The sequence below is a fragment of the Neolamprologus brichardi genome, chromosome 14, assembly GCF_056152115.1.
Source record: "Neolamprologus brichardi isolate AB-2024 chromosome 14, ASM5615211v1, whole genome shotgun sequence".
Classification (NCBI taxonomy): domain Eukaryota; kingdom Metazoa; phylum Chordata; class Actinopteri; order Cichliformes; family Cichlidae; genus Neolamprologus; species Neolamprologus brichardi.
Genome location: NC_142117.1, coordinates 15,437,989 through 15,456,422, shown reverse-complemented (window position 1 = coordinate 15,456,422; position 18,434 = coordinate 15,437,989). Strand labels below are relative to the sequence as shown.

Below are 18,434 nucleotides of genomic sequence, written 5' to 3'. Positions count from 1 at the left end.
CGGGTTCATTGCCTGTTCTGTCCATCGCTCTGACTGCCTCGCTCCTTACAGTTCATTTACACTTCCTTTATGTCTCACACATCGTCTCGCACACATCTTTAAACCTCTCCGTCTTCCTCTCAAATGCTGAAATTCTCATGTCTCAGAAAGCCATGAATGGAAGCAGAGTCTTCTTGCTCCTGCCTCTCTCCCACACACCTAAACACTTTTCTGTCTCCTCTTCTCTCGGCCTCTCTGTGGTGTGCAGAGACAGCTCTGCAGTGTGGGCAGAGCGTCTGAGTTGGATTTGACCTCAGCAGTATTGCCGCTCAGCTGACTTGTGTGTTTGACTCTCATCGCCCGGAGCTTCGAATCTTATGTAAAATATGGTGGCATCGCTTCATTTCCGAATCTCTGCGGATGACGGCGAAATCGAGCTGAAAAGCACGTGTCAGAGGGTCTGAAATGACTGCTGGTTTCTGTGCGCGTAGCGATGAGACAGTGATGCACTGCGTTCTATTAAATAAAGCTGTTTTTATAAAAGTCAACACTGTGCCAAAGCAGAAACTCGATCTGGCAGCGATTTTGCTGCAGTTGGTAAGTGTGTGGCAGCTGAAGCCAAATCAAAAATCTGCAAACGTGGCTACTTTTCATGCTCTGATGGTGATGAAAATGGTAATCGATGGAGAAAAACATTTTTCCACTTCCAACTGTGAGCAAAAGTGCACGTTTTTTTTCTTCTTCTTTTATTTTTTTTTTCATTTTTTCGGATGGAAAGTGTGAAGGTATTGAACCATTGTTAGTATGAGTGATTTTATTCAACTTCAGCAAACATCAGTTGACAGCTCAGAGTTACAGTTTACTGTGAGGGCATCTGGATGCCTCGTTGATTAATTGTGACATGGGTGTGTTTGCTTTGCACATTGAAAGGTAACTGAAGTCTTCCTCACTCCTTTTTTATCGGCCAGAGCTGCAGAGAACACACAAACTGATTATCAACAAAACATAGTGGCGGTACTAAATATTCTCTAATGCTTAATGATGTTTGGAATAACGATGTGATGATTTATCCTCTAGTCTATTAATCGTCATTCTTTATCCTGGATATGTTGGCTTGAGAAATTGTAACACTTTTCAGGCTAAGAGCTCCATTACATACTCACTGGAATATGAACTTGTCTAGACGCCGGGTTATGTAAGTGGGTCGTGATACTGCATGACCAGTAACTAGAGACAGGTCATACGTCACCCTGTGATGAACACCTGTGACGCGCCTGAAGTCAAATTTGCAGAGCTACACTTGGCAAGGAAACTGTGTTATTAACATGAAGAGCCAAAGGACTCTAAAAACATTATCCCACTTAAGCTTTACAGTCATAAACCGCCACAGAGATCACGCCAGCGTTGTTTACCATAGTGCCGCGTCAGCGCTTTGATGATGTGAATTTAGACGCTCGCAGTAAGCTTTGCGAAGCTCAGCGACTCACCTCACAGCGGGGGTCAAACGAGTATTGATTGAGCCGCCTTGAAAACAGACGTGGCTGGCAATAGCGCTGACATTACTGTGATGTCAGTAATTACAAGCACTGCAAATTAATTGCAGTCATTCCTTCAAATCATCAAATGAAGTAAACTGAAAAAGAAAATCCCAACATGTTGAGGTGATGTGGAGAGCTTACTGTTGTGGGTTTACTGTTAACGTTCTTCTGCTGCTGATGTGGGAAGAAAACAAGCAACAAGCAGACAGTCGGCTACAGTGATGCCATGAGAGTAGTGTTGTGTGTGTGCCAGGATTTTACGGCTTTAGTCGTGCTTATGTCAGCACAAATATGCCCACAGTTCAGGCAGAGTGTGTCTGCGTATATATAATATATATAACAGCTTAACAATTTAGTTTTTCCAGTTCAACTTTAAATGGAGCTCTGTACACATCTGCACGCACTCCCTTAAACATGGCTCCCTGTACAGGAGAGTGAGCCATATGCCAGCACAGTCATCCTGTCAGTTTGTCTTCAAGCTTTCAGTTGACAGACGGTGGTGAAAACATGACTTGTGACAATAGACGAGGACAGGCTAGAGTTTCTTCTCACTGCTGCACAGAAACAATGAGCGGAAAGATGGAGAGAAAAGAGGAGAGAGATGGAAACGAAAAGAGACGGAGAGACGATACCAGCGCGAGTGCTAATCATTCCACGCAGCATTGTCTTCTCCTGACAGTAATGCTGATGGACAGTATGGGAGGAGATAGTCCCACACTGTCCATCTCTACCACTCTTTCCCATCTCTCTCTCTGCTTCTTTTCGTTTCAGGAAGTGAACCCGGGGTTGCGCACACCATCTGCTCTGGCACTGCAGTGTAGGTGAAAGCATGACAACAAGGAGAGGTGTTTCATTCTCTGTGTGCACCTGTGCGTGTGTGTATGTGCTCCTCACGGCACAATAATACACACACACTCTGCTGCCGCTGCAGGCCTTTAAGTGTTTATTCCCTTTAAATACAAAGTTATTTGTTTTGTGCCTCGAACCACAAAATAAATAATCATAAATGTCTTTGTGAATTGTGGTGAAAAAAAAAGTCAAAAACGATCAAACTAGCACAATGCGGCTTCTGTTTGTTTTGTACAGCGCACCCACTGGGCATGTCCGCCTTTGTAAAAGATCGACGTAACCACTGTGATGTCAACTGTTTTGAAGCCGCTGCCTTTTGTGCTTATTTTGAAACTAAATACGATGATATTTGGATGAGAGGCTCGAGCTCGGGAGTGATCAGCTGATGCTAAACCGAGATGAGATGGGAAGGTGTTAGAAGCAATTTACTGCAAAACGCAAAACATTTGACTTTTATTACAAGAACCAAAGGAATGAGGGAAGTACACCAGTAAATATACTAGTCATAGAGATCAAAACTTTTTTTTTGCTCCTACAAGACTGTAAACAGAACTATTTCTATTCTGTTGGGATTTACTTGCTTTCATAGCTATCCTCAAGCTGACATTTGGGGAACTTCAGGTTTTGGCTCATTGTTTTTAAGGTTGAAGTTGAATCTTGGACAGGTGAAAATTTAGAGCGGGTTTGTAGTGATACCAGTAATTTAATTTAGTCCTAATTTAATTCAGTTAGGACTTGTACAGAACTGCTTAAGTGCATCAATACTTGCCTTATTAATTCATTAGCTGATGGAATATGTTGTCGTCGTGCCGTGTGCAAGTCTGACTGAGTAGAAATCATTAGAATCATTTTTGAATAATTTCAGACACAGGGACATGACTGACTTTGGAGACAGAAAAGGAACACTAAACATGGAGACAAGAGATAAACATAAAGACAAGGCTGACTAAATGTGGAACACAGGCATGGAAACGGAAACCTAACAATTAGATGACAAAATGAAGACCTGAAAACACAATAGTACACAAAGCAGAAACACAACTGAAATAACCAGAACCAGGAATATAAAATAAATATAAAATAAATCAGAATGTAAAGAGTCTAAATACATAAACACAGAGTCACAGACCCAGGACCATGACAACATAAAGTAAATATGAAAAAGTAGGAGAGATTTGTAACTTTTGTAACTATATGTGGTTGTGAAAAGAAAGGTAGGTTTTGTTTAAAACATATTGTGAAATGTCAGGTATAGCATTATGTCCACTGGCAGGTGAAGTGACTAACACTGAATATCTCTTCTTCATGGCACCTGTTAGTGGGTGGGTGCAGGTGAACATTTCATCCTCAAAGTTGATGTGTTAAAAGCAGTGAAAATGGGTGAGTGTGAGGATTTGATTGAGTTTGACGAGGACCAAATTATGATGGTTAGACTGGGTCAATCTGCAGTGGTCAGTATCAAAAGTGGTCCAAGGAAGAAACAGAGGTGAATTAGCAACAGGGTAATAGGTAGCCAAGGTTCATCGATGCATGTGGTGAGCGAAGGCTGGCCCGTGTGCTCCGATCCAACAGACAAATTACTGTAGCTTGCATGGTTGATGCTGGTTCTCATTTAAAGTTGTCAGAGAGCAAATAAGGAGCTGCATAGCCTCAGACCTGTTGGGGTGCCCGTGCAGTCCAATGCAGAATTACCAACAATGGGCATGTGAGCTTCAGGACTGAGCCACAGAGCAATGGAAGGAGGTGGCTTGGTTTGATCCTGCTTTCTTTTATAGCTGGGTGAATGTGCATCACCTACCTGGGGAACACCTGGTACCAGAATGCATAAAAATAGTTCAGGAATGGTTTAAGAGAACAGCAATTTCCCAGATCTCAATCCAATCAGGCATCTGTGGGATGTGCTGACCAAACAAGTCTGATCCGTGGAGTCCCCACCTCACAACTTACAGAACTTAAAGGATCTGCAGCTAACATCTTGGTACCAGATCACAGCACACCTTCAGGAGTCTAGTGGAGTCCATGCCTTGATGGGTCAAAGTGTTATGCCTAGTTAGTGTATGATAAGCAATCATATAAGATGAATTTGATATAAAAAAATAGGCAGGTTGATTTGGCTAAAATTAATAATAATTAGCTGTGTATATACTTAAGTTTATTAGTACAGGAAATTCTGTATTACAAGCACAGATCCAGCTTCAGCATCAGTACTAACACAGACCCATTACAGCTTCAGCTCTAGCAGATTAACTTGTATTTGCCAATTGCCATGCAGCTCAGCCAAAGCTTTAATTTTCCATTACTGCATGCTAATGCTGATATTCAATCATCTTAGGATTCTAAATGTTTGTTTATATAAATCTCATTCTGTTTAGTATAGGTCGACTTTGTTCTACACCAACAGATGGAGAAAACTGTTTTAAAGGAGGGGGGTGGCGTTGTTGTGGGAACAGCAGGGGTGTCAGGTGTGACTGTGAGGTAATGGCAAATGGTTTACAGGACTCACGGGTCTAGTAGGAGGCTCCCTCAGCAGAATTTGGCTTAGGGCTCCAGGGAGGTGAGGACCAGCTTTGAGTTTCACTTTTGTCACAGTGCATGGCATCTGTTGGGCACCCTCCTATTTCTTTGTGCAGTCATTTCAGAGACATATGTGACTTTTAGTTGTGAAGCTACCGTGGAGCTACGGATTGGCTCAGAGGAGCATGGAGAGGCAAAGTCAACACTATCTGACAAATAAGCCTCCACTGCAGAAGCTGCTATTAGAAACATTCATGACTTTAACACCCTAAGTTGAACGGTCACATCACGAGCATGGAACATCAGCACCTCTCCTGAAGAGAACTGATTTCGTGAAGTAATCTGCCTGTCTTTTGAAAAACCCTGGTGTTCTCTGCCCTGCTGTTATTGCAGAAATGCGGAATCTAAACAAGCTACCGCCTTTTGCTCAGAGAAGCTCTTCTGACGAGCGGCAGCGCGGCGGGAGGACAGAGATACTGAACAAACAACAGTGTTAGATTGTTTTCTTTTGGAAATGCCGCGCAGATCTAAATTTGTGACGTGATCAAAGCAACATGCTGTTGATAAAGGCTGAGTTCCAAGGTTTTCCTCCTTCTGACAGAGAGGAAGTTTTGGATTCACTTTGAATCTCTATGACTTATCTGTCCTTAGGCCTCACATTTTGAAGAGTATTCTGTATTCTCCCAAAAGAACACGTGTAACAGAGGTGGGATCATGAAAAGCGAGCTAGTATTTACCTGAAGTGACTCTAGCTCTATGTGGTTTTTCAACAGCAGCTGTCCCTGCGTTCTCAGGTCACTGAGTACACACAGGGAACAGGATGCCACTTTATACTGTGTTTTACCAAGCGTGCTACCACCTCAATGCACCAATTGCTCTCAGGATGTCGAAGGAGTTGCCCAGGCTTCATGTTAACACTGTATCTCACCTCGTGCTGAACCAATGTCCACCCTGTGCTTTGACAGATGTATTTGAGGACACACACACACACACACACACACACACACACACACACACACACACACACACACACACACACATACAGTCATGTGAAAAAGAGTTATCTCAGGACTCTTTGCAGTCCTGTGAAAACTGAGTACATCTTTACAACCTCCACAGCAACTGCTAATATTTTATTAGCAGTGCTAATAAAATGCACTTGATTAACTGATCATCATCAAGTGTGAGCACCTCTATAAAAGCAGAAGTTTTGGCAACTTGCTGGTCTAGAGCATTTAGGTGTGTGTTAACAGAGCTACAATCTTCCCAGGAGTGGACGGCCCAGCAAATTCACTCCAAGGTCAGAGGAACTACAAATACTCTGTACACTGAAAAATCTACTTCCCTCTAAAATCGAATAGGGTTGCACAACTTCTAGAACGAAGTCCTTCGGACGGATGAGACCAGACTGGAGATCTTTAGCAGTAATGCACAGCACATGTTTGAGGATTGTTTTGCAACTACTACTGTATACAAATGTATTCTAGAGTCAAATGTGAGTGAGGCCCAGAATGCTTCATGCAACAAGCACAGCAGCAAATCTAAAACAGAAAAACTTCGCAGCATTGCAACGGCCTAAAGTTCAAAGTTCAGACCTCAGCCTGACTGAAATGCTGTGCATACATGAATATTAGGGGTGCAACGATACTCGTATCGATATCGAACCGTTTGATACAGTGCTTTCGGTTCGGTACGCATATGTATCGAACGATACAACATTTTTAATTTATTTTATCAACTTTCCTTCTGACGATGCTGTCTGTGTTGAGCGCTCAGTGGATCTGCGCTCGACAGTGCAGCCTAGGCGGAGTAGTCGAACACAGATTCACTGAGCGCAGGGCAAGCTAGCAGACAGAAGCTAGGCTAGTTGCAACATGGCAAATTGAACCTCCCCCACCCTCATTCAGATCTGGCGTTTGGAACTATTTTGGTTTTCATGTGATGTATGACCCTGAAGGTAAGCGTGTCATGGACAAAAGTAAAACAGTATGTTGGATGTGCCAGCAATGCTCAATTGGTGGGAACTAGTGTGTTAGCGCAGTTAGCTCGTTAATGTGTTGACATCTTCCAGCCCCACTCATGAGGTGATCGCGGTAGCTCGTTAACGGAGATTTGCCGTGTTGTGACCTTAACGTCATTTCAGATTAACGCTGACAGCACCAGTGGGAACACAACCAATATGACTGCACATTTACTCCGACATCATCCTAGTGCAAAGACAAGTGGAAGCAGACAAAAACAAGCAGGCATGCTACAAACTTTACCCGAGTCATTTAGACAGCCGTTAGCACATGATTCTCCTTATGGGGACCTGATATGTTTAATATGCTGCTGAGAATATAGCCCAGAAGAAGCGTATAGTATAGCTTTTATTTTGGAAAGAGACATTTCTCCATAATAAACTCTCTTTTCCAAAGATGAGTGATTCCTCAATCAGATACAGGGCTCGCAAAATCGCTAGCCCGACGTCCTGGGGCTTTTTTCCAGTCGGGCTACCAAAATCTATCTCTGCCCTGCCCGTTGGCCTATCATAGGAAGGAAAACTATATGTCAATGCTTTTGCATTCTTTCGGAAATGTAGCTGGATAATTATGTCATTGGCATCGGTGAGCCACTGTCAATATGTGACATACTGAAATCGCGTTTGAATTTGCGCTTGTTTTTTGCTTTCACTTTGCAATCGCGTGAACTGTGTATAGAAAGCGACAGCACTGATTGGTGAGTGATGATAATTTGCGCACCAATTCCTCTGACATCGTCTTATCAATCGTTAGCTTACTATGCAAACATGACAAGTGAAATCTCCCGCAGCTTAAACATGTGAGAGGTTGATCGCGCAGAGAATCGCTGAGCGTTATGTGAGTGCGTGTGTAAAAGCAGCAGGATATATATTTTAGTTCTGCTGAGCCAAATAAGACAGGTCAGGGTGAAGAAGTGACAGCCAAAGAAAAGCTTACCACAAAACGGAAAAGTTATGACAAATCAGACTATAAGGCAAAAAGAAAGTGCAGCTTTATGGTTTCATGGACAAAAGAATTTCAGTGGCTGCAATATGACGAGCTAAATAACCAGGGCTGCACATAAGTGGTCCGCAGGTGCGCATTCGCTGTCAAAATAAAAACCCGCACAAGATAAGAAGTTGCAACGCGTGTTTGCGTACATAAGATTTTCAGGAGGAGGACAGACATTTGTTTAGAACTCTTAAAGATGTCGAAGAAACTCCTTTAAGCAATTACTGTGATGTTCCTCCACCTCCAAAGAAATGTCAGGAGTCCAAACCACAAAAGAAGCGCGTATTCTCGGAAAAGTGGTTGCAGGAGGTGAGCTGGCTTCAAACAAATGATGAATGCACAGAGATGTGGTGCAGAATGTGCTGTGAAAATTTAATAAATGACAAATTAATAAAAAGGCATGAACATTTTTTTTGTATCGAAAAAATATCGAACCGTGACACCAAAGTATCGAACCGAACCGAACCGTGAATTTTGTGTATCGTTGCACCCCTAATGAATATCTCAGTCAACCTCAACTCTGTAAAGAAGAGTGGGACAAAATCCCTCCATAACAATGTGAGTATGATTAAGTCACACAGAAAACAATTACTTCACCTTATTACTGTTTATATTTGGTTCTTAGAGTTACTGAGTCATGAGGTGTGCTTAGTTTTTCACATGACTGTATGACAGTCACAATACCAAATTGTCCTAGCTCACTGTTCATTGTATTTTTTATTTTGCCATGAATGTGTGAGTTTGAATGTCTAATGTGTACATGATACAAGGAGTTTAATGGGTTATAGCCAATGCCAGGGATGAGTAACTGACACGCAGCAAACCAGTGGAGTGGAAACAGGAAATTCAGATAAACTGGCAAATATTCGTAACAAGAAAAATCACACGCTCACAGAAAGCTGCTTATTTATCAGTGTTTCTGCTTAAAAGTATGAAGAAAAGGGTTCGACATTCACATTTATGTTGGTAGAAAGAAGAAGAGACTGTTCGTCTAAAAAACTGCCACTGGTTTAAATGTTATTGGGCCATATGTGGCACAAGAAAAAAATTTGAAAAACTTGGCAGGAAAAAAAGCTAATTCCCGATGACCTTTCAACATGTGTTGCAATGAAAAAGACATGAAGGCTTTGTGAAAACTGGGCAAGCTTTTGCATGAGCTAATTCACACACTGCTAATTTGGCAGAAGAGGGTTGGTGTCAGCTCAGTTACTGTACATTGCCTGCTGAGAGCTTGCACAGTGTTGTGAAAGGCCGGATTAGCAACTTCTGTAAAAGGAAAAAAAGAGTGTCCATGTGTTGTGGCGTTCTACGGAGGAGCTGTGAAACGAGAAAGATGATAATGAATAAAGGAAGGAATTCTTTGCCTGCTGGTCCCGCTCCAAAACCACCAAACAACAAACACTCAACAGCCCTAACCAACGCATTATCTATGCTTGTTGCTATGGTAATCGTGTCCTCGACTCTATAGTGCCATCATTCAATTTGGAACACTTTAATAGACATCCACACACACACACTCACTCCTGTTTAACATAATTTTAGAGGACATCGCCATGACTAACGCTCATTTCCTGAGACTCACTCTAACCTGAAACACAGTCACAGCTGACTTTAACAACACAGCCTGTAAACTGTCCGAACAGACTAGTTACTTGTCTCCAGAAGGTCGCCAAAAAACCCGCAGATACACAACGAGTACCTCAAGCTGAGGGTAAACAGAAAACGTCAACTGAAGCCAGCTGAGGACTAACAGACATAACTGTGTTGGAAACATGGAGGGGGATATGATGCGATGCGATAAAAGCCGAATAAACAGCGAGCTCTATCGGGTTTCCATTCAAATATTGTGCAAAGTTTGAGCAAATTCCCCGAAACTGCCAAAACAATGCAGTTTAATGTCTGTTCTCATTTACAACCATTATGCAAATATCAGTAATAGCTGACTGAGATAAACAGCTGGTGGCACTAAATCTCCAGTTGGGTGCTATTAAGCAAAGGAAGAAGGATACGGCTTGAAAACTTGACATAGTTAAGGAAGCACAGTCAGACCTCCAATTATGGAGACGTGGGCTGCGTTTTGTGGTTGCTGTTTTTGTTGCTGCTCTTTGCGTTGTCCATATCAGTCAGTGTTATGCACATGCTGACGGCGCTCCTTAAAAGTATGTGGCTGGAAGCGCGCTCGGCGTCGTAATTACTTAAAAAGTTGCTGATGTAAGAGTAGGTGGTGAAGATGTTGTACTAATTGGTACTGATTTCAGCATAACTGGTGATCTAAGAGAAAACTGTGGTTCATAATTTATTATTTTTTTTGTTACATGTCTCCTAAAAAAGCTAAACAAGCCTCACAACTACTTTACTTTCATATTCCCCTAGATCGCTGCTAAATGGCATAATTTAAATAATAAAATACATCTCTTCTAAGGAGCCTTCATGGGGGTTTGACGGGTGGGTTTAAAGTCTTTTCAAAGGTAGCAAAAGCCGCTATTTAAATCGCTCAAATGATGCTGGGATGATTAGAGGAGCATAGAAAAGCAAAAAGAGAGGCAAAAATGAAAAAGAGAAGAAAGAGGTGTGTCAAATGTACAAATTATACAAGTAAATCCCTATGGGTGCTTATCATATTGAACTGTGGGAGGAATAACAAAGTGTGATTGTCTGTGAACTGTTTCTCTGTCCTTGAGCGTCCTGTAAGGCGCTGATAGGAGCTAATATTAATTATAGCGACAGGTCTGCAGCTGAAACTGGCGCTGACTTCAAACCTTTTATCTCATATGTGACAAAAATTTATAAGAATAACAACTCGCTGTGCGTAGCCCTGCAAAATATATCACACAGTCAGTGGCAGCTGACTTTGTCGTTCATTGTTATTCTTTAATTAGATCCCAGTAGCATGCTAGATACTGAGCCCAGTCCCAGCTCGTCACTTTTGGGCATTTGGTCCGGGGCATTTGACAATTTGGCTTTTTTTCCTTTTCTTTTTTCTTTGTTTTTGGAAAAAAACAATGAAAAGTTGAATTTTAAACCAAGCCACCTAAACCTAACCATAGGGATATTCTGTTGTTCTGTTAAATAGGAGTGTCTGTGCATCCATACTGCTGTGATAAAGCAGCACTACTTGACACCTTTGGAGAGAGAACAAGATGTACCAGAGTTGAGAATAGCATGGTCAACTTTTACCCCCATAAAGATGACATTTGGAGACATCTCTTGTAGATTTAATGAAAAGTTTTGACACCTTGGTATATATCAATAAAGATCTTTTGACTATTATTAGAATAGTTTCCAGATGTTTTTAAAGGGTAGCTTCACAGGCAGATACCATTGTCACTAACATCTGATGGATACAAAGTCATTTTGTTCTGTAAGCAGCTCTGATACACGACAGAAACCACTCAGAAAAGGGATGTTCCCGGATGGTTTGTCATTGTTTTTGGTGTTTTGTTTTGGTGTAAGTAAAGTAGCCCAGTATTGCAGGTGTTTTTGGATTGCTAAGGTTCTTATTCTGTTTAGTGTCCAACTGTGTTTTAGCTCATGTAAGCAAAAAAAAGACTTTATTCGCTCTACCCGTGTTATTAGTGCTCGTGGTTATCAGCGTGTTGATCCTCCAAGGATTCATTAGTCCCTCTAGAAGCTGGTAATTAATCCTTCATCCCAGAAACAGGCTTCTTAGCAATTACCACAAAGTTGTTCTCTTTCGAGTTGTTAAATCTGTTTTTGGTTTCTTGAGTTAAAGTGCAACATTTAGCTAATTTTAATGCTTCTGCCATCCTAACAGCAGCAGGACGTTTGCTTGATTTCTTGAAGGTTCGTGCACCAAGTTCACGTAAACCAGGAAGAGATACAGTTTTGTGCAAAAGTTTTGAGTCAGAAATTATTTTTGTCTGTCTTTTGTAATCTTTTAAATTAATAATTAAGCAATAGTTCTCCAAATTTCTGAAGTCTGAAGACTTTCAGAGACTTTCCACTCTGGAGAAACTACTTACAGCTAGCTTGCCTAAGAAAGTGTTATGGTATAAAGGTGCTCATACTAAATATTGACTTTGAAACTTTTTAGAATTGCTGCTTCTTAAAAAAAACCATCCATTTATGTTTGTGCATGTTTCAATAAATCGCTGCACATATTTCACATTTTCCCAGCAAAATATAAAAAAAATGAAGACTAGCGTGAGACTTTTGAAGAGTACTGCATAATGGATAAAATGTTTGCCTGTTAAATATAAACCATGAATAATCAAAGGGTCATTGATTAATAATCAATTGAGTTATATGCTGGTGCTCTTCTTGACCCTCTTCTCCTCTTAATTATAGAAGATACAGGTGTGGAAAGTGCTGTAAGTTTCAGAGGGGACACACACTGTCACTGTGTAAGCTGTAGTGGGATGTGTGACAAAAAGCAAAAATTACTACGCTTCCTTTGACATTGTTTCAAACCACACAAGTTGAAAATTGTGCCAAAAAGCAGAACAAAGCTGTTTGTCTCTCTCGCCTCCAGCTAAAACTCTCTGCATCCTGACAGCCATGCCAGTGTTGAAACCACATGTCCATCAGCCAAAATGCTCTATGTGTGTGTGTATGTGTAACAGCTGATCCCCTCAGGATGCCTGTCTCTTTCACACTACATCTCCTGACAGCTCTTTTGCTGCATTTTCCAGGTTTAACTGTGATTGTGGCCCCGCTGGTCAGGAAATGTGAAGTTATATACATTTGTGCATGGCACCATTTGTCCCTGCTAGCAGCAGCCATAAATCAAACTGTGAATACTTCACCTTGATCTTTGTCAAATCGAGTTCATAATTCAGTATTTGAGAGATGAAAAACAGTATTTTATAAGACACCTTAAAAGATGGGTTCTTAAAAAAATACTGTATATACAGCCGCTGTTGTTTGCGCTTTAACTTTCAACATGCATTTACTTTTTACCTGTTTAATGTGGACTTAAACCGGTGAACAGGTAAATCAGATTTGCAAATCAGATTTGCTCAAATTATGGTTCCAGGTGTAAGAAGACAAAATATGTGATTTAATAATAAACAGCAATGATGGTGGAAATTGTGATCAAACCCAGTAAGAACTTGGACCACTCTGCCACCAGTTAACTTTTAAATAAGCTTGATCTTGTCCAATGACAAGACATATTTCACAACAGCACACTTACAAAAATGTGAGCAAAATGCAGGTATACGAGCACTTAATTGCTCCCTAATGCAGCAGTAAGCTTTGCATTTTGATCCCGAATTGAACTTTTAAATCCCACTCATCCATCTGCAACAACTTGAGACTACTCTACCCTAACCTTTGTTCCACCTGCCATATGAAATATTAAATCAAAACATCTTTAATTTAAAGGGTACAGGATACTTTAAAACAGCTGTGAATTGTTCATTCCTGTTGAGCATTAACCAGGATAGTATGCAGGGTGAGAAGCCTGCTGTCGAAGCCTCCTCCTGGCTGCATCACACTGTCCCCCCGATCTGTCTGCAAGAGTTATTGTGTCTTAAATAACAAGAAAAGAAAAGTGCAGCCATGTTTCATGAAATGGGAGGCGGTCATACTGAGACGATGTGCAATGTGCTTGGTTTTAGATATATTACGGTGTTAGCTTTGAAACAATTTACTTGACATTATGTGAGTGCAGAGAGAATTTTTGTTAGTATTTAACTGCTAAAAGCATGTGGCAACTGCTTAAATAGCTGGTGTAAGCTTATAAGTGTGCTATTTCAAAGTAATTGTGCTTTTAACAGCTTTAGGGAGTGCAAGCAAAACTGTATTTACTCTACGAAACATTTGTTACTTTTATTGCCTTAAACATAACAAGAATAGCTGGTGTTTTTACTGCTGCTGGCTGTGAGTACAGCTACGCCTGGCATTGCAATATGTTTCTATCATTGGTATGTGAGCTGAACTGCACCTTTATTTCACACAACAGTCAGAAGCAGTTCTTTGTGGGCTCTAGTAATTTCTCCAACATGACTTCCACTCTTTTTCTCTCTATTGCAAATCACAGATCCTGGGAAAATGTTAATGATTTAGAGCTTTGCGCTCAAATAAGTGTGGAAGTTTAAAAATCAAAGGCGATAAAAACCTCTGAGCACATCACTCGGCAACCAACTGCTGCCTGCCATGCTTTGATCTCTGGCGTATTGTAATGACAACATTAACATTCAGCTTTTTGAAAACAGCGTTGGCTTCTTTTTGTCTCCCGTACATCAGGTTCGACATTTTGCTGACATGACAATGGAACTGCGCCGAATTACCATCAGATCGTGATGCAGAGAGACGTAAAAACATGACTGAGAGATCGAAAGTGAGGGAAGGTGTTAGACTGATTATTACTGAGCCTGAGCAAATCCTCAGCTTCAATGATGTCTCGCACGTTACTATGTGTAAGCCCGCCTGATTTTGCAGCGTGCGTCAGGGCGCTTGTTCTTTGGTGCCTGTATGAAATACTACACAAATGATAGATGGCTTCCTTTTTGAATCAGAGGTGGGACACACTAATTCATTCGCAGTATTTTCTTTGCAGATGTTCTTTTTATCCTGACTTCAGATGAGTTTCCTGTTCTCTATCTTTCTGTTTTGATCTCCTTTCTCTCACTTTGTCTCTTTGTTTCACTTCCTGTACAGAGAATAGTGGCATTACTTATTACCACGGTGAATGGATGCTACTCAATTCTGCTGTAGCCTGTGAATGATGTCATGTTATCTGCATGGTGGACTCAAATTCACATGCCCAGTATGATATTCAGTCACTCGTGAAATGCAGACATGTTAACTTCAGCACACTTGTGCTTTACACATTTTGCTGATGACTGAGCAGGAAAGGCTCTCGCCTCTACGCACGAACACACTAACATACTTTTCTACATGGGGAAATCTCACTTTGATGTGTCGCTGTAGCCTAAAACATCTGCATGATTTTTGGTCATTTACAGTTTAAATTTAACCCATTTATGTCGCCCTTTTTCCAGTTTAAACAAAATTTTGCAGAACACATCTGAAGTGTTTTTGGGGAGACAATAATGTGATGGACCAGCTGTGGAAGTGACAGAAACTAAAACACGTGAAGGACTGAACTGAGACTTAAAAGAATCAGAGGATTCATGTGTTTTGATTGTTGTGAGTGGAAAAAGATGCAAGCTAATGTGTTTTTAATTGCGTGATTCATATAATACTTCAGATACATGTTTAGCGTTAGCCGTTTGATGCTGATTGTCACTTCTGCAGCTGTTCTGTCCCATTGTTGTCTCCCCAAAAACACTTCCTTTGTGTTTCAGGGGATTTTGTTTTTGTTTTTTTGGTGAGCTTTTGCAGCATTTTTTTCTGTTTCTATTGTGTTTTATTCAACTTATGTTGTGTACATTTGACCTTTCAGAACCGCCGTAGTAAATTGAATGTGGTCAGATTTTGGAGTATTATTCAGACAAAACGAACAATATGAATGGAGGCGAGAAAACCTTGATGTGCATTTTTTAAAATTATTTTTCCTTTGGCAGTTTATAATACTTTATCAGTTGTTCAGTATTAAAAATTAATAATTACAGATTATTTATAATATAAACAAACTCTGTTCCTAGAACACTGTCTGTGAAACACAGAGTGAATTAATGTGTTTAACTTTAATTCAACAAATGCCCCACTTTAAAAAAAGCACACTGCCGCCAAGGCAAAATCTCAGTTTTTCCAGTTTTAAAGAAGGTGATGTTGTTTTCTTGCCTGGTCATTGCTCCACCTCTTCACCAGATTTCATGGATTTCAGACAGAAAGGTGTTGCATAATCTTTTAACAGACAAACAAGCAGCACTGACAGCACACCTCTAGCATGGCTTTGTGCTGGTGAAGGGAACAGTTCAGAACTAGAGTGAAAACTAGAGTAAAAACTAGAAGGGCATTGAAGAGGTCAGCTCACCAAAGACTCCATATAAAAGATGGATGTTGCTTCAGGGTCTAAAAGATGAAGCCAATGTGGAAAGGCTTTAAAACTACATTTTTATTTATTTATTTTTACTGCAGCAGAGGATTCAAAAGAAGTCTAATGTTTAGATCTCTATTAGAAAGCAACTCTTCAGGCTCTGTGATATATGACCTCAAACACTTTCCTAATAAGTTGCGGGCTTCGAACTCTTAATGAATACAACAGAATGTTAATTTTATAAATCGTGGTTCCTATTAGAGTCAAAAAGAACGGTATGCTTTAGAGTGGGCCGAAAATGTGATCGGCAAGTCCCTGCAGCATAAGCATGTAATGCGTGTACTGTGTCAACTTTCAGAACTCCAAGTTGGTAGTGGAAGTGAAAGTGTTTTATCCTCAAGGAAACCGTGACATGGTGAAGAATCCCTTGTTGGCAAACACAGTGCTAAGATGCTTCTTGTAGTTGCACGTCTTGGGAAGGAATTTGTCCCACTCCTCTTTGCAGAAACTCTCTAAATCTTTTAGGTGGTGGTCAGTTGGTTTCATCTGACCACAGCACTTTCTCTCAAGCCTTTGTTCATTTAGATGTCCACTGGTAAACTGAAGACAGGTCTGTCCATGTGCCTTTTTGAGCAGGTGCAGTGTGTTACCGATTGTGTTCTATGTGACTGTTCTCCCAGATGCCTACAGGTTATTGACACGCTCCTCCTGTGCAGTTTTGGGTTGATATACCACCTTTCATGATCGTCCTTGACCGAGGGTCCTTGAGCTCCAGACCGAGGGTGATTGATGGCCATTCTGTATGTCTTCCATTTCCGAATAATTGCACCAGCAATTTTCCCCTTCTCACCATGCTTCTTCCTGAAGGACTCTTTCTAGCAGGTCTTGTCCTGATGTCATTTGACAGCTCCTACACACATAATGACTTGATATCAAGAGACTGTAATTGATTGATTGATTGGCTGTGTGCTCATGTGGAACACAGATTACAAGCTGTGTTGACCTTTAAAGAACATCCCTTTACTTTGCTTTGAGAAACTCTTTAGTTGCTTTTGCAGGAAGGTTTGGATTATTCTTGCACTGTGAAGCCCATGCTGTCAGTCTGCACTTCAATCACATATTGATACTTTTATCTAAAAAAATATTAAGGTGGTATACAGATGTAAAATCTTTATCTGACTGTATCTTGCAATTCAGCAGAGGCATAAACATTTGAGAGATTTGGGTTCAGTTCCCGGCAGCAGTGTTTACTGCTAAGCAAGCCAATCAATCCAGCTGCCAATGTTTGTCTAAGAGGAAGATTAAAAAGTGATCATGTCCTGATTATCACATTATCAAATCCTGCTGTCCATCCAGAAAAGAGAAAAGTGTGAACCTGCAATGTGTTTTGGATGAGGGCTATTGTAATCTACAAGCTGAAGCTTTGAAACTAGAAATAGTACAAGGAAATAATCAAGAAACAATAATGTCCTTTATGCATGCTGATGAATGAGTAAGAGATGTTCCTGACCATATCTGCATATGTAGTGCTGGGGGAGATGAACTGTGTGTGTATGAGGGTGTGTGTGTGTGTGTTTCTATATGAAGGCCATATACAGTAATTGACTTCCGTCTCCATGGAGATGTGGATAACTGCAGGAACCTCTGTTGTGTGGGTTTGTCTAATGCATGCAAGATTTTTACTTGGTGGATGTTTTGTGGCTGTATTTGAAAGAGGCAACTGAGTTGCAGAGTGTGAATTCAATAATTGCATATTGTGTGTGTGGATGCTGTATTGTGATTTCCAGCTGCAATAGCATAGATGGTATTGTTTTCACCTTAAAGAAAAATCTGGCCCTAATACTCAGAGAATTAGCCCACATGATCGTATCACAAATTCAGTGATTGCAGCTTGAACAGATCAGGCACTAAGTGTAAATTTGAATTTCTGGGTTACTGGGTTAGCATGAATCTCCCCATTACAACTGCACACGCTGGAAACCGCATACAACATGTGAGAACACATGCACTGTGACAACAGCAAACATCCAGAATAATAACAGTGATTCTTGAGGAGAGCACGGATGAATTAAAGGGAGACTGAAAGTGCGAGTGGGGTGGAAGGTGTTAAAAGACCACCCGACAGTGTGAGTGGGTGTGATGAGTGAACAGCGGAGGAAGGTATAAAGACAGGTATTCAATCATAGACTGAGTGAAAAACTCCCTCGGTTAATTCTTTAATGCGAAGAAGATGGATTTGTTTCTTCCGTCTCTCGTTTCACATCCAGTTTTTAATGTGTCGACATTAAAGCTGACAGAATAAGATCTTCCTGTGGAGAGGCTTGACCTCTTATGTTCGCTGCACTCATCCTCAAGCAATGCACAAAAGGCAGCTGTGGTTTAAAACCCACAACATCATTGTAAAGCCCTTCTTAGCATCTGAAGGCTTTAACATTTATCTCTTCATGTAGAGAAAGTCTTCTTCTCCTTGAAAACTTACACCTGGAAACTGCATCTTTGGATTTGAGACCGACATTAAAAACTGGACTGATAAGAACTCAGAAACTCATCACTGAAATTAAAAGAATCAGTACTGCTCACATGTCACATTTCTTGGCATGGCTTTATTGCCTGCTGGTGGATTACACGTGCAAA

General features: G+C 40.8%; 1 protein-coding gene across 3 annotated transcripts in view; it reads left to right on the top strand.

Moving 5' to 3' along the window:
- The window catches only part of kcnab1a (potassium voltage-gated channel subfamily A regulatory beta subunit 1a), a 117,870-nt gene that overhangs the window by 40,777 nt on the left and 58,659 nt on the right, over positions 1–18,434 (top strand). The gene's annotated exons all lie outside the window — the stretch shown is intronic.